The sequence below is a fragment of the Arvicanthis niloticus genome, chromosome 6 (assembly GCF_011762505.2).
Source record: "Arvicanthis niloticus isolate mArvNil1 chromosome 6, mArvNil1.pat.X, whole genome shotgun sequence".
In the NCBI taxonomy this organism is placed as follows: domain Eukaryota; kingdom Metazoa; phylum Chordata; class Mammalia; order Rodentia; family Muridae; genus Arvicanthis; species Arvicanthis niloticus.
In genome coordinates this window covers 88,354,345-88,370,880 of record NC_047663.1, presented here as the reverse complement: position 1 = coordinate 88,370,880, position 16,536 = coordinate 88,354,345, and positions in this window count along the sequence as shown.

The window sequence follows — 16,536 nt, the reverse complement described above, 5'->3', positions numbered from 1 at the left end:
CACCTGGGATGCAGCAATGCCTCAAACTTCACTCCTGACTGTGTGGAGAAAGCACATTGGAGCGAGCAATAGTCTCGAACGTTATAGTGCCTGCCTTAGTCACGTTCCAGTGCTGTGAACAGGCATCAAGACCAAGGCAATTTTTATAAAGGAAAGCATTTAACTGGGGCTGGCCTACAGTTTCAGAGGTAAGTCTATTATTATGATGACAGGAGCATGGCAGTGTGCAGGCAGACATGGTGCTGGAGAGAGCTGAGAGCTTTACTTCTTGATCTTAATCAGCAAGGAAAGAGAGAAAGAGAGACAAAGAGGAAGAAGAGGGAGAAGGGGGAGGGGGAGGGGGAGGGGGGAGGGGGAGGGGGAGGGGGAGAGGGGGGAGGGGGAGGGGGAGGGGGAGGGGGAGAGGGAGAGGGAGAGGGAGAGGGAGAGGGAGAGGGAGAGGGAGAGGGAGAGGGAGAGGGAGAGGGAGAGGGAGAGGGAGAGGGAGAGGGAGAGGGAGAGGGAGAGGGAGAGGGAGAGGGAGAGGGAGAGGGAGAGGGAGAGGGAGAGGGAGAGGGAGAGGGAGGAGAGGGAGAGGGAGCAGTGGAAATGTGAGAGTTTTTTTAAACCTCACCCCCAGTGACAAATGTCTTCCACTAAGGCCGCACCCTATTCCAACAAGGACACGCCTCCAAACAGTATATCAATTAGGGATGAAGCACACAAATACATGAAATGAGAAGGTGAGGAGGAGGACAGTGGATACAGAGAAATGGTCGCCACTCTCTAGACACAGCTCTCCGACCACCCAGTGCCTAAAGCCACATAATCTTGCCGCTTCGTTGCCTCTTCTGTCTTTCCTTGGCTCGGGATGCCCTCATGCATTCATTCAGGCGTCTCTGTAATGCTGGTGTCCTAGATGGGGAGTTCTATGTGGCCAGAGACCTTGTTTGTCTGTGTTCCTGGTGGCAAGTGTCCTGTGCTTGAAAGAAAGATATGTTGGGGTAGAAGAGATAAATTCGGGAAATAGCAACAATCAAGTAAAGAAGGCACCAGGGCATCCAGCCAGCTATTTGACACTCGAGACAGTGTGGTACTAAAAGGGGGTGGGGTGAAGAAGTGGCAGGCCAGGAAGATGGAGGAACACGTGGGGGTAGCTCCAAAATGAGACTTGGCCCTTGCTTCAAACTCTAACTCCAGGGTTCCCACTTCTCTATTGGCTCTCGCTTATGACAAACCTCACAATTCCCTGTAGGCTGGTTGAGTGCAGCTTGTGAGTTTCTATAGTAACTGTCACCATAGCACCAGAGGCCTGGCTCCAACTTCCAGCTCTGCTGAGACCCTGAGCTGCTGTCAGCTGCTCCCTTCCTAGCATCCTTCATTCCACAAGATAAAAAGAAGACCAAGGCTGGGGATCTACACATGGGGGTACAGCTAGGGCCTGCAAAGAGGTCTGGGACAGGGATTCGTGGCTCAAGAGGGTAGCATTAAGCATGGCATCTGCAACAACAGAACTGCCCCAAACCAGTCATCCCTGAGGATCTCAATTTGCATTGTTTTGCTCAGACAGGGAGGGGAGGAGCATCAGATCTGAATAGGCAGCAAACGTGGAGCAGGAAGGCCTCCATTGGGCCTGGCAAGGAGTGCTAAAAAATGAAAATAAATAAATAAATAGATAAATAAATAAATAAATAAATGTGTGTGTGTGTGTGTGTGTGTGTGTGTGTGTCTGAGTTCCTGTGGCTCCCAAACCTATGGCCTTTCTGGGCCTCCTGTGGATCTGTGGCCTCTCTGGGCCTCACTTTCTCATTCTGTAAAATGGGAAGAGTACATAATGATACTACCGTCTACTTCTATTGCCAAATAAGCCCTGTGCCTTGTATTACTGGGTGCTTGGCCCTTGGTGGTAGAGAGATGACAGGCATGCACAAGTCTCTGGGTTCATCGCCAGCACCAGAAACACTCAATTTAGATAATGTATTAATAGGTACATTAATGCTTTAAATGTTTGTGTGTGTGTGTGCCTGATTACACGTATGGACCGAGTTGCTGTCGTTTACGCCCCTCCTTCCATGCACGCAGTACCCATGGCAGCCAGAAGAGGGCATCAGATCCCCTGGAACATGAGTTAAAGGTGGTTCTGAACTGCCATGAGGGTGCTGAGAACCAAAGCCAGGTCCTCAGGAAGAGCAGCCAATGCTCTTAACCATTGAACCACCTCTCAGCCTCCAGATGATATTGGAAAAGTGATGTTGCCTCAGTGACCTCGGCTGTACACCCTGATCCCCATCTGTGCTCCATTGGCTGTTCTTCTCCTACCTGGGTCCAGCATTCTTGGAAGCCTAGGAGACAGAAGAACATGGCTTCCTGAGTCATGAACTTGACTTTCTTTCCAACTGTTGTGATTTGCTGGCCTTCTAACCCTGGGCCTGATGAGTTCTCTCTGAGCCCAAGTTACCTAAACACCAGTCTTTAGAGATTCCCTTGGTTACAAGACTTAAACGCCACCAGGCTAGTCTAACCCTAGTGAAGGGGTAGCCAAAAGTGCCCAATTTAGCAAATAAAAACACAAGATGTCAAGAAAATTTGAATTTCAAATTAAGGTTTTTAAAAATTATTATTCTAGGTATGCCCCTAGGATTATATATGGCATACTTATATAATAATAATAATAATAATAATAATAATAATAATAATAATAATAATAGTCAGAAATCAATATTTAACTGGATAACTTCCATGTTCTTTGGCAGCCCCAGGTGGGCAGATAATAAAAAATAAGCCGGCTCTCCTACTAGGTAGTGTCATGAGCGCCCACTGCCATCCCTGTAATTTGCTTTCTGTAGCCATCACAGGCAAAAATAGCTCGCAGCTGCTCTCTCCACACCCCATCTCATATCATGTTGAATGGCCCCGCCTCAAGGACCTGGCCTACCAGCCTGCAATGGGCTGCTTGTTTCTCTGCAGCCTCTTCTGATAGTTGATCACATCAGGGCCCAGCAGGCTGTCCTACTGGGGTTCTCAGTCCCGAGGCTCTGGTCTCAGCATATACATGGCAGCTGTTCATGCTGAATAAAAGAAAGAAAGAAAGAAAGAAAGAAAGAAAGAAAGAAAGAAAGAAAGAAAGAAAGAAAGAAAAGGAAAAGAAAGAAAAGGGAAAGGACAGGACATGACTACTCCTATGTATGGTGGAGGAGAAAGCTTACTATAGTTACAAGAGAGGCATAGCCAGAGGCAGAGACATCTGGGAGAATCCGGAGTGGTCATGACCTTGAACCATGTGGGGAGAAGGAGAGGAGAATGGAGAGAGGGGAACCGAGTATAGCACCCAGGAGGCCAAAGGTGTAAAAGAAAGAGCAAAAGAAGACTAGTAACCAAAAGGTCCGCGGGTTACATAGGGGAAAGCCTCTGGGTGAAGGGGAAACCAATCCTTGGCCTGGAGAGTTCAGGGTAGATGACAGGGTGTACCAGCCATATCCTGTAACAGGAAGGGACTGAGGGATGCTGGGAGAACCTGGAGGTCAGGTCCACTTTGATATTAAACAGGAACCTCAGCCACTTGTCCTGGGTTTCAAGCTTAACACATACCTGGCTCTGCAAACCTGTGGCCCCGTGCCTCTAGCCTTCAGTCTCTAATGTGTGGGATGCGGGAAATCGCAAATTAAATGACATTAGAATTTGAGCCAGGACTGCAGAGACAGCAGCCACAGCTGCTGCTGAAGACACTTTCACAATAGGTGCAAGCACATGGAAACTTGCTCACACTTACAGATGAGTTACAAGTGTGTTGGGCGTTGTTCTCAGCATTTACCTTGAACAATTATGTACGCCTTCGAGAGGTACCTGTGGAATGCCTTGGTTAGCATTTCCACTTCACACACGAGAAGATACTGAGGCCCAGAATGGTTAAATGCCTACCTAAGCAAGTTACACCAGATTTCCACATGTAAACTTGCTCATTCATTCATTCATTCATTCACTCATCAACACACTTGCTCAGCATACAGACATTTAGTACTTCCTGTGGGCTTTTTTTTTTTTTTTTCATTTAAAACACAACTTCTTTTTAGAATGAGACTTAAAATTTTCTTCTAGTTCCAGCTTTCTGCACGCTTGGACTAGATCATTCTGTTCTCTGGATCCCTAGATGGTTGCTCTTTGTGGTCTGGGAATGGCACATAATCTAGACTTCTTTGTGGATTCCAGCACCGACTTCCCTGATGTGCAGGAGTTCACTGTTGGAGACTCCTGCCAAGAACCTTACTGCCTCAGGCTCTGGCCCTTCCTGGAGTGGAGGTTAGCAGGGAGGGTAGTAATGGAGGGGGGAGGGTAGTGATGGAGAAGGGATTGTTGTCGGGGAGAAAAACTGAGGCTCTTTCATGCAAGACAAGTACACAAAGTCACCCTGGCTTCCCTAGAATTGGCCAAGGCCCCAATCACAGCTGCATCTCAATGCTCCTCCCCCCTCCGTCCAGCTGTGGCTTCTAGTGATCTCTTCCAGAGGCCCAGCAAGGGAGGCCTCCCCCACCATGGTGCTAGAAGCCCCAGGGTGTCCTCAAGTTCCACAAGCCCTGAGAGCCTTGAAGGTCATTGGATTTCTTCTTTCTGGTGTTTTACTACGGTAGCTAATGGGCTTCTTTCTCTTCCAGGCCCATTACTGTTTCTTCAAGTGCTGAGTGGCCTCAGCTCTAATGAAAGGCAGCCACTCAGCACAGACAGGGAAGGGGTTTTCTTTCAGGCCGAGAGGGGAGATTGGATTACTTTACAGGGTGGCAGGAAAAGGTCACTGCTCCCCACTTAGGTCTGCCCATCAGTAAGGAGAGCACAATCCGCCATCCTCCTGAAACAGGATGCGTCACGGACAGCCACGCGGGGGAAGGCAGGAGTGGGAAGCGTCCACCTTTGCTCTCCTTTGAAATGGCCCATCTTCAAAAATAGCCCACAAGCTGCCCCAGACTTGACCCATAACATCTCTGAAATTTAATTTCAAATGATGGTCTCAGCGATTCCATATGCCACCCAATCTGGCTTAAACCCAGTCTAAAGGCCGGAAACAAATGGATTGAGAGCCTGCAGTCTGAGGAAGCAATTTGGGATGTGGCTGAGAGGGCCCCTGGGTAATCCTACTTAGCATAAATCAGTCTGCCAAACTCTGCTTGAAGGAGCTGCAAGGTCTCTGGACCAGTTCCTGTTACAGTCACCAGAGGAGCTGACCAGAGAGTCCCAAGACTGACCCATGAGGAGCAGACACAGAGTTCTGTGGTCTGTGAGCTGTCTTTCCATCCAAAGCTCCTGTGCTGGAGGCTTGGGGTGGTGCAACACAGTGAGACGCTCAAGACAGGGAGCCCAGTGTTTTTAGGAATTTGTCTTCAGAGGGGACTGTGGGACTCCAGCCTCCCTGTTCTGAAGATGTGAGCTCTTCAGCCCTGTGTTCTCTTGCCATGAACATCAGCTCTGGCTCCCAGCAGCCCCTTTCAGTCACCAGGCGAAGGAAGCCTCCCTTATGTGGCCCTCATCAGAGGCTGCTTTGTAAACTTCTGGTCTCTAGCACTGTGATCAGAATACACTTTTCTCTGTATAAATTTAACCTACATTAGGTATCTGTTTCAAATATCACCAACACCTGCACCAACACCCAGAGTGAATGCAGGCTGAGGTAGCCTGACTAGTCAGTCGCCAGTCCAAAATTCTGTGACACCATACATCTTCAGTGAGCAACTGATATGTGCTATGCCAGCAACTCTCCGGGTCTCTGTTCTCAGGAATCTGTACACTCTTAAAAATAACCGAGGAATCCAAGCCAGGCACAGTGGCACAGGCTATAACACCACCACTCAGGAAGCTGAAGCAGGAAGGTCACAGTTCAAGGCCAGCCCGGGCTACATAGCGAGTTCTGCTCCAACCTGAGCTATACAGTGAGACCTTGTCCCACAGAAACTAAAACAGCAAACATTACTGGGAACCTCAAGAACCTATTTATAAGAAGTAAAACTGACCGCATCTATTCATCCATTCTTTGTTTAATGTAAGGAATCCAATCCAATACATATTTGTGGGCAACAGATTTTCATGAAAATAAAGTAGCTTTTACAAGAGCCGAGCTGCTGAGTGAGAAGCTCTGTGGCATTGTGGCACATGTTTTCGAACCCTTTAAATGTTGGGTTTAATCAAAGCTACCTGGGTTCCCACGTCTGCTCCTGCATTCACTTTAGGGCCATAAATCGGGCTAGCCTGGTGTCCCATGAGCAGACTCTTGGAAACCCTGGGAAGAATTTTACCAGCCTTATGGGAATGCTTCCGTATTCCACTAAGCCCTTGACAAAAGCTAAAGGTTGTTGTGACGACAGATCCAAAGCTGCCTTTTCTGCTCTGTCACAGTAAGACCCATCGTGCAGAGTCCATCTGGCACCATGCTCTTCACCAGCTCACACAGACCTTTTACACAGCAATGTGTCTTGTTACCCCATGAAAACATCCTGTCTGTCATTGTCTCTCCCATCAGACCAAGGGTGTGGAGGAACCATTGAGCTCACAGTGGCTTAACAGATAAAGTTATACTCAAAGTTATACTATCCTTACCCATAAACACCGTCAGCTGCTTTTGTGACAAAGACAGACGCGCTTCGATAACTTCTGAGGAAATGCGGACCAGTTACCTGCGTCTAATGGACCGTGCCCACGTCTTCCAGGTAGAAATGGCATTCTGTGAAGAACAGCTTCCTTGGCTCAGAGGCAAATGGCACAGAGCTTTGGTACAGAGCAAAGCTCTTTCTTTATCCCTGCTTACTTTGCCACACACTGGTTGCTAAAAAGACACATGCTCAGGGTAAGTTCTACAAATGAAGCATTTCCCTGCTTTGATGAAGACTTTGGGGGATTTGCTGGTGATCGAACCTAGGGCCTGGCACATGCCACATCTCAGCCCTCACTAAGGACGTTCTTAACTGACCCTGGCCTGTGTGTGCCAGCGGAGACCTCAATGGCAGCACGGTGCTCTGGCGTCACTTCCTGTTACTACTAAAATGCCAGCAGTTTAATTCACTAACAAAGCAAATAGCAACAAGACGAAAACGGTAAATCATATCCCAGAGGCAGAAACATAGTTACGACGACGACTTCTGGGATGCCTGAAGTGGTCTGGAGTTCACCAGGATATGCCCACCACATGGAGAATCATTGCACAGAGAGGACAGCCAGTTTCTGTGCCTCCCGAAGCTCGGCTGAGTGGACAGACTGGAGGCAAATGTTATCACTCATGGTGTGATGAGGGCATGCTTTGGATTGCAAACACCGGCAAGGCCTTCACAGTGTAAGACATTTTTGAAATGGATCGTGATTGCTGAGTAGAAACTCAGCAAGAGAGAGAAGATGAACCTTTATATTGTGAGTTGCACAAGGGTGTGGATGGGTCCTAACAAACAAAGGTTTTTGGAGAGTCTCCAAAAAAAAAAAATGGTGATAAGCATGGGTGTTCATATCAGGATAATATCAGCAGTGTCATTGAGTATTCATGTTGTATAAAACTGAAGCTCAGAGTTCACGTATAGTAACATATCTCATTGTCTCCAAAAACCTGTGAAATACCGGTAATTTGCTCAGAGAACCTGAGAAACTTCCTCAAGACACAAAGCAGCAAATCCATAGGGAAAGTCAATATTCAAACTAGGCTTGCCTGATTCCTAGGACCACACTGGTTCTCTCTTACTTCCCTCCCTAAGCCAGGAGAAAGAGCAATAGCCTGGCACCTTTGCTCAGACCTCAGTTTTTGTCTGGGCTACAGCTAGAGGAAGCTTCATTCCCTTCTGGCGGTCTTCCAGAGCGCCACCTCCGTTCTGAGACACTCCCACCGACCACCGGCGGGCGGCGCAGCGACTCTTGGATTCCTCCCTCTTGGCCAGACCTGCTCCTGTGGTTGTGCCTGAGCGGTGACCTCTGTCGGGAGTCTAGTCAGCTTTGATCCACAATGAAACCGGCTAATCCTGCTGAGATCAGGTGGGCCTCCTTCCCAACCCTCTCTTTGTCCTCTGTGGTCTGCCTGTGTTAGTCCGCTCAGACAAACCTCCGCGGCTGGCTGACCCCTTCCCAAGGCTGTGGGCCCTTATGTCTAGAGCAAGCGTGGAGCTTGGTTCCTGCTTTTGGTCTTGGAGCTTCTCTTCTGGTCCCTGTAAAATGGGAACATGAGCACCCCACCTCAAAGGGTCATCATGCCACATTAAGGTGATGCTTAGAAAAGGCCGGGCCCCAGGAGGAGCTGAGTCAGTGTGCACAGCTCCCGCCAATTTCATTTTAAGCCCACGGGGTAGCTTGAAACGGTATCCAGACATGCACCTCTTTGGTTTTCCTGTCGGCAGGTCTATTCCTGGATGCTCACTCCCACTGGGCCTTCCATGTATGCCCTGTACCTGTGAATGCCCTGTACCTGTGAAAGCTCTTTGGATCCAATAAATGGAAAAGCCTAGAAACCTGTCTCCACCGCCCAGCCTGAACACTCAGCAGGCCATCCTGCCGTCCCTGTTTGATTTTACACAGCATCCCTGGGAAGGCTTCCTGATAAGGTAGACCATTCCCTCCCACTAGACACCTGAAAAGCATGAACACTGACCGTGTCTATAATCTCCACACTCGGGAGACTGAGGCAGAAGCATTGCCATGAGCTCCAGGTCAGCCTGTGCTAAAGAGTAAGAGTATCTCAAAAAACAGAAAGACAAAAACCAAAGCTGGGCATGGTAGCCTATTTTTGTCACCCCTGCATCCCATGTCCATGCAAAGGCAGAAGAATCAGGAGTTCAAGGTCATCCTCTTGGCCATGCAAGGAGTTCGAGACCAGCCTAGACTACATGAGAGTTTTAAAATAAATAAATAAAATTGGAGAACAAAACAAACAAAAAACTCACTTCTGCTCTGGTCACTCTAGGAAGTGGCCAAGGAGAACATCCTGAGCCCTGGCTCTGACCCCCAGATGATGGGCTGTTTGCTGTCAGGGTGAAGGGTTAGTTTCTGAGCCTAGAGAACAAAGTGCCTTGGCATTTAGATTGGAGACTCTGTTCTTATAAGCTCTTGGCATCAGGTGAACCCCTGAGGACAGGGTATCTAAAGGTCAACTTGAGAAAGTGGATAACACTGAGTGGGAACCCAAGTTGCTAATTCCCAGCATTCTTCCTGCCTACAGACCCCCCTAGTTAGTGAGGTAGACTCCCTATGAGGATGTCCAGGGGTGGCTTCTCATCTCTTAGTGTTTCGAATTTTTTTTTTCAGATTGTACAAGGGTCTTGCCAGGGTGGCCCCAAGAAGTGTTACTATGATAACTACAGTAGCACAAGATTCAATGCTAGGCTTGCATTGCCCAGTGTCATATTTAGCACAGGTTGCTGGGGGTGAGGTGAGAGTGGGTGGGGGTAGGGACTGGGGATGGATATCTGCTTTAGAGGACAGGCTATAGCACAGGCATGATCCTTTCCAGAGAAACCCCGTCCTAGAAGCAGGAAGTGGGGACCAAGCCCAGCATGATCAGCTTCTCCTCTTGGGTGTTTATCCAGAAAACCCCCCAGGGTAGACTAGGACTTGTATTTTCCCAGTGGCATTCTCCATCAGACATTTCTGTCCTGTAACTCACTCTGTAGACTGGGCTGGCCCGGAACTCAGGGATCCACCTACCTCTGCCTCCCAGAGTGCTGAGATTAAAGGAGTGTGCCACCACAGCCCGGCAAGACACTTCTTTATTTATGCTTCACCTTATGAAATCCCATGAGACATTGTGGCCATTGTGATTTTTTATTTCAATTTTTCATTGTTTTTATCCATTGTACTATAGAGTGAAAAATTATAAAGACCACTTTATGAAATATGTGTAGACTTTTTTTGCCTTAGACCTGAGCAGGAAAAGTGCAGGTTCCAGAACTCGGAACTGAAAATAAGATTTCAGGCCTTCACTATCCCTATTCTGTGTGGAAGACATTATCCCTGAATCAGAGGACACTTGCTGGATTACATTCCTCAAGCCTCAGGCAGTAGGCCCACCTGTGGGTGGGAAAAGCCCAAAGCAGGAAGACACATTCCTGCCCATAAAAAAATACAAGTCATCTAGGTGGGGCTGTGACTGGAGGAAGTGAGAAATATTTAACCTGAAATAGTTGGTAATGATCATTTAGGGTAGGTTCCTCTGAAATGTTCCACTGTTCTGGGTTATCCCCTCCCCTTGGTCTTTCCAGTGTTACAACCTGTTGGTGTTCAAACTTTGTAAAGCAACCAATCCTGTGTAACTGCGCGAAAATTCCTCCCTTTCCCTATAAAAGAAACCCTTCAGCTTGCTGGCCTTTTGTCAAAATTCTGTTCCTGTGTGGATAGGCAATTTTGACCTTGGCTAGCCAACTCCCCAATAAACCTCTGCTGATTGCATCCAGGTATGGTTTCTTGTGATTCTTGGGTGGTCGTGATTTCCTGAGACTTGAGGAAGGGTCTCCCGAGTTTGGGGGTCTTCAGTATGTGGTACTGTGTTACATAAGGGCACGTCACACAAAATTGTATAACACAAGGCCCGTTTGGAAGACATTTGTGATTCTGTTTTCACATCATATACAGAATTGTAGGTACCCATATGATCCAGGAGCTGTAAGTGAGAAAGAACACGAGATTTATTCCTAGTTCACAGAACATTGGGACCCTTGTCTACCCAGCTGATTTGCCTACACCCACCCCCTTAGACAGAAGCAGACTCCCAATACAAGCCAGGTGACTGCAGAGCCCTCCCCCACCCCACTTGTAGCTGGCCAGTGTCCCGGAACTCTTCATTCTCAGAGAAATGCTTTCATCCTTGAACACAGTGGAGGGGTGCATGAGGGGCAGAGAGCATCAACATCCTCTGGAAAGTGACCAGGAAACAAGAATGACCCTGCCTGTGTGGGAACAGAGTGCCCATCCTCCTTCAGCATCAGAAATGCTTAGGCACCCCCATTTCCAGATCTTGCAGGTGTGGGTGCTGTACTGTCGCCACCTTCGAGACCTAACTGTGGCAATGGGGAGTGAAGAAAAGACAGATACAGAAAAGCTGGGATCATGTGGGTTGTGAGCTCTGATGGAGACACACCAGCAACAACCCACTTAGCACACACAGCAAGAACAAGGAAGAGGCAGGTTAGCCAACCTATGTGGGAAGTCTGTGGGGGAGCAGCCTCGGTTGGGACTCACTCAAATGGGAGAAGGAAGCTGCGGTTGAGAGTTTCTGCATGCAGTGATATTAGTTAAAGGCCAACCATCTGGCAATGTTTTACTTGGACCAGAAGAAGAATTTGCCATTCCTCTGAGCCTGGCTAGGGGGAGGCCTTGTCATTCCTGTGGGTCTGAGGCGTTGGGGTCCTTGACATGAACCGTGCTCATCTCAGTAAAACACATTCATTCAGGACATCATGCTCCCCACACCACACTCAATCTCTGTTAAAGAGGCTTCCTCTATCCCGAGCAGAGCCCAGTCTCAGTCAGGACTCAGGCCATGCCCTTGGCTGCATCCAGGTACTCCTGGGTACTCCTTGATGCCTGTCTCCAGATCCCACGAAGAGGAAGCTCTCATTAGGAAGGGAGCTGCCGGGAGAGATGGCAGTCTATTCCTTTCTCTTTCAATCATCTGGGAACCCGGAAGACCAAGGGGACTAAATGTATGGCCAGGTAAGCATGTGTGACATTGGATTGCCCCCGTTTTTTTTAGAGAAAACAGTCAGTGTGGACAGCACACCCTTAGATCATATCCACACCCTCTGTCGACCCAAAGCCCCTGAATTAAATTTCCCCCGTTACTATTACATTCCAGATCAAAAGCCAACTACTGTGGGGTGACTCATAAAGGAGAAAAAGCAAGAGGTGGAGAAAGAGGAGGGAGAGGAAGAGGAGGGAAGAGGAAGGAAAAACAGGGAAGAGAGAAGAGGAAAGGAAAGGGGTGGAGAGAGGAAGAGGAAAATGGAGAAGATGAGAAGGGGAGGGAGAGGAGAATGAGGAAGAAAAAATGGACCAGGAAGTGAGAAGCAGGAGAAGGCACAGGAAGCAGAGGTGTGGAGTGAGAGGAGGGGGCGGGGAGAAGGAGAGGGAAGGTGGCTTAAAATCAAGTGGGTGTGACATCAGATGGGACACAGAAATAGGATGCCTTTTGCAAACACAAGTTCTGTTTTCTAATCTAAAAAGATATCACTCTGCCACACACACACCTCCTCTCTATGCCTGCCTCACCCAAGACGTAGGCACACTTGGCTTCATCAGATGTAAAAGACAAGCGGCACCTATTCCTAACTCTGCCAGGCCAATCTCCACAGAAACCTGGCGACAGGCAAACCCTGAATAGAAACAAGTTAGACAAGGCAGGAATACTCAACATAGTGTATGTACACTGCCACTGTGAGGGGGGTCACCAGCTCCACAACAGGCAGCTTCCCTTTCGGGTGCCAGTACTCAGGATGCCTATCCCAAGGACCCGGAGTGCTCACCTGACAACTTGCCTGACATAGGAGATGGCACACAGATAGCAACGTCATCTTGGTGTTTACAAACACAAACCGATCTTCAACACCATCAGGACTCTTCAGCTAACCTTAGAACTAGCCAGATTTCTGACTCGCTTGGACCAGCTTCCGTATGCAATAATGTGACAAGGATTGTTAATAATGGAAACCCTCGTGTTTCACAAGCATTCTGGGTGGTTATTATTACCAGGCCTGCCTTAGCAGACTGCATCTGACCACATCCACACCTGTAGTGTACGTTCTGGTCTTTTTTCATGATTCAACATTATGTGTCTATTCGGTGCTCCTTAACACATCCTCTAAAAACGCAGATATCCCCAAGGACCAGAGAGATTTTCGTTTTGATCACCATAGTTCCTTGTATTTAACAAGTTAGCACAAATGAATGAACAAGACAGCATTCAATGCCTAAATTCTTAGCTCCCTTTCCTTGGGTAGAGTCTCATACTTCATACTTCTAGTAAAATGGCCCTGGCTGCCAGAGTCTTGCCAATATGGCCATGGAATGCAAGTTGGACCCCTAGGACAGCTGCAGGACTCTGATGGTCATAGATTGCCCAGGGAAGGCTTGGCCATGTGTGTGAGCTTTCCCTAGGAAACTGGAGAATTGGCCTATTACGGAAGTCATCAGGCCACTGCTCAGCCAGACTCAGCCTGGGAAGGGCAGCAGTACCATGTACTCCCAGAAGGCAGCAGGAGAGATTAGCCTCAATGCATGCATGGATGGCTCTATGTTGGGGAGCCACCTACTGCGACGGTTTGAATGTGAGCCCAGAATTCATATGTTGGAAACATTCTCCAAGTTCCTCTGTTCACGATTTTAGAAGTGAGGCTGTGTTGGTTTGGTTTCTCTCATTGGTGTGATAAAAACAAGAACCAAAAACAATTTGGAGAGGAGTGCATTTGTTTTTTTCTTACAGGTTAAGGTCCATCATGAAGGGAGGCCAGGGTGAAAACTCAAGGCAGGAGCTTGAAGCAGAAATCAATATGGAAACGCTGCTTACTGGCTTGCTACCCCCGGCTTGCTGTCTTAGGGTTTCTATTGCTCACAGAAACCGACCATGACCCTAAACAACGTGGGGGAGGAAAGGATTTATTTCAGCTTACAGCTCTCGGGTCATCCTCCATTGCTGGAGGAAGTCAGGGCAGCAACTCAAACAGGGCTGGAACCTGGAGGCAGGAGCTGATGCAGAGGCCATGGCCAAGGCTGCTTCTGGGCTTGCTCTTTGTGGCTTACTCAGCCTGCTTTCTTACAGCACTCAGGGCCACCATCTCAGGGGTGGTGCCACCCACTCAAGGGGAGTTGAGTCCTCTTGTATCAATCAAGAAAATGTACCACAGGCTTGCCCACAAGCCAGTTGGGTAGGAGGCATTTTCTCATGAAATTTCCCAATTTTCTTCTAAAATGGCCCTAGCTTGTGGCAAGTTGACATAAAATTAGCCAGCATACTGGCTCCGCTACGGTTTTCATACATTTCATGTCAACCTGACAAGAGGTGGCACTGCCCACAGTGGGCTGGGACCTCCTACATCAGTTAGAAATCAAGAAAATTGTCCCATAGGCAGGCCCACAGCCCCATCTGATTCAGGCAATTCCTCAGTTGAAAGTCCCTCTTCCCAAGGTTGTCTAGCTTTGTGTCAAGTTGATAGGGGCCTTAATTGAAGTGATCAAGTCATAAAGGTGGGTCCTCCAGGATGGAAGGGACCCTTCCCTCAGGGCTGAGTGTGGCCAGTATCTTGTTATTTAGGGCCCAGCTCCCATGGCACCTCCCAGGAAAGGCCTTTCCTGACACATCTGCTTCTCTGCCCCTGGCATGATGTTGGAATGGACTTGGCTTGTTAGCAGGTGTGCTTGCTGCTGGCTGGTAAGCTCCAAGGAGGAAGATGATTGTGATGGTTTGCATATGCTCACCCCAGGGAGTGGCACCATTGGGAGGTGTAGCCTTGTTGGAGTAGGCGTGTCACTGTGGGAATGTGCTTTAAGACCCTGATCCGAGCTAGCTGCCTGAAAGTAAGTATTTTGCTAGCAGCCTTCAGATGAAGATGTAGAACTCTTAGCTCCTCCTGCACCATGCCTGCCTGGATGCTGCCATGTTCTTTCCTTGATGATAATGGACTGAACCTCTGAACCTGTAAGCCAGCCCCAATTAAATGTTGTCCTTTATAAGACTTGCCTTGGTCATGGTGTCTCTTCACAGCAGTAAAACCCTAACTGAGATAACTATACCACGCTCCCTTTCAGGGCAAGCTCTGTGCACAGGACAGTGCATGGCAGGCACTGAATAAGTATGTATGTATGAGTGAGTTTGTGGGTGGTTACACACTCAGTTGAGTGTGGAGCTCACAGTTTCCCAGGAACCAATCACTACCAATCCAAGTTTTGTGGGAAACTAAGCTCTGACTGTATGACTTTATATGCAAGATCTTGCTGTACCTACCAGCTAAACCATGAGAAGTCATGTGACAGTTCCATTTTATACATAAGGAGGCCACTCAGGGAAGCTAAGCAATGTGGTCAAGGCCCTAGGGGAGACAGGGTGACCAGGTGCTCTCTTCTCCCCTGAGCATGTGGTTTAGCCTGTTCCCTTCCAGGTCAAAAATAAATAAATAAATCCTCTCAGTCCTTTAGTGAGTTTGGGTTCTAAGGTCAAAGGCCGGGACACTAAGAGCCACAGGCTAAGGGCTGGAGAGGTAGCTCGGTGGTTAAGAGCACTGGATGTTCTTCCAAAGGTCCTGAGTTCAATTCCCAGCACCTGCATGACATCTCACAGCCATCCATAATGGGATCTGATGCCCTCTTCTGGCCTGTAGGGATTCATGCAGACAGAGCCCTCACGAACATTAAATAAATCAATAATAGCCATGGGCTAAGCCTAGCCCTTCTACAGCTTAGGGGGATCCATAACCACCAGGTTCATGGCAGTAAGTTCAGGGTCACAAAGAAAGAGACCACCATTTCAATTAAGTGAAAGACAAGGTAAGCTTTACTGTTTAGTTCAGTTTTGTTTGAAACAGGGTCTCACTATGTAGCTCTGGCTGTCCTAGAACTCACTATGTAGGCCACGCTGGCCTCAAACTCACAGGGATCCATGTGTCTCTGCCTCCTGAGTGCTGGGATTAAAGGTGTTGCCTGGGATCTGATGACACAGTCTTAGTTTGCTAGTCTGAAAAGGATAGGCATCTAGGAAATGGAGGAGGAAGGGGGAAGGGGTCACCGCTCCAAAAAGAAAAAGTCACTGCTCCAGGCCATCAAAGTCCATGAACAGAGCAATGGGCCTTTTCCTGGGTGTGGGAGCATACGAATATTTGTAAGGTTTACAAGGTAGGTGGGGGACAAAGAGATCTTAATTCCTTGTCCCAAACACAAGTTTTATAGTGTTTGATAGGAAAGATTATATTTGATATTTTTTTCAACACCACAACACTTTTCCAGAAAGTTTCTTCTTAAGGGTAATTACAATTCTTCAATTTAGCCATTTCTTAAAGCTCCTGGGTTACACATTTGGGGTAGACATAAGGCCAGATGGTGAGGTGGCCTCGTAGGGTCTGCCCCAGCTTGGAGTCACATCTTCTCCCCAGTTCCAGCTCTCTGACCCTGCAGGTCAGTGCACCAGACCCAACTGAGGGGTTCAGGGCATTACTGTGGGGTCATGTGCCCGCTCAGCAGTTTAAATTGAGTAGACTGGAAATTTCGATCTTAGTCTGGAACCCGCGCTCTCTGATCCCATTGTCAGGCCGATGGCATTCCAGCCCTCAGGAAGGAGCCCCTCTTCCCGATTTCTCTGTCACAAGATTCATTAAGTAGCCTTTAAATCTCTTTGCCAAGGGTTGTCAGGACAATGCAGAGAAAATTGCCAACGATTCTGAAAACAGCCTATGAATCTGGGGCAGAGCTAGTGAGAACGAGGGAGCGCCTCCGAGGGGGTGGGGCATTGGCAGCCACTTAGATGAGAAAGTTCTGGGCTTCCAAACTTCTTTGGTTGGGATCCGTGTTACTTTAAAAGATCAATTCAGCAGTTTTCCCCTGTTCCTCAGTCAAGGATTTTAGAAGGTC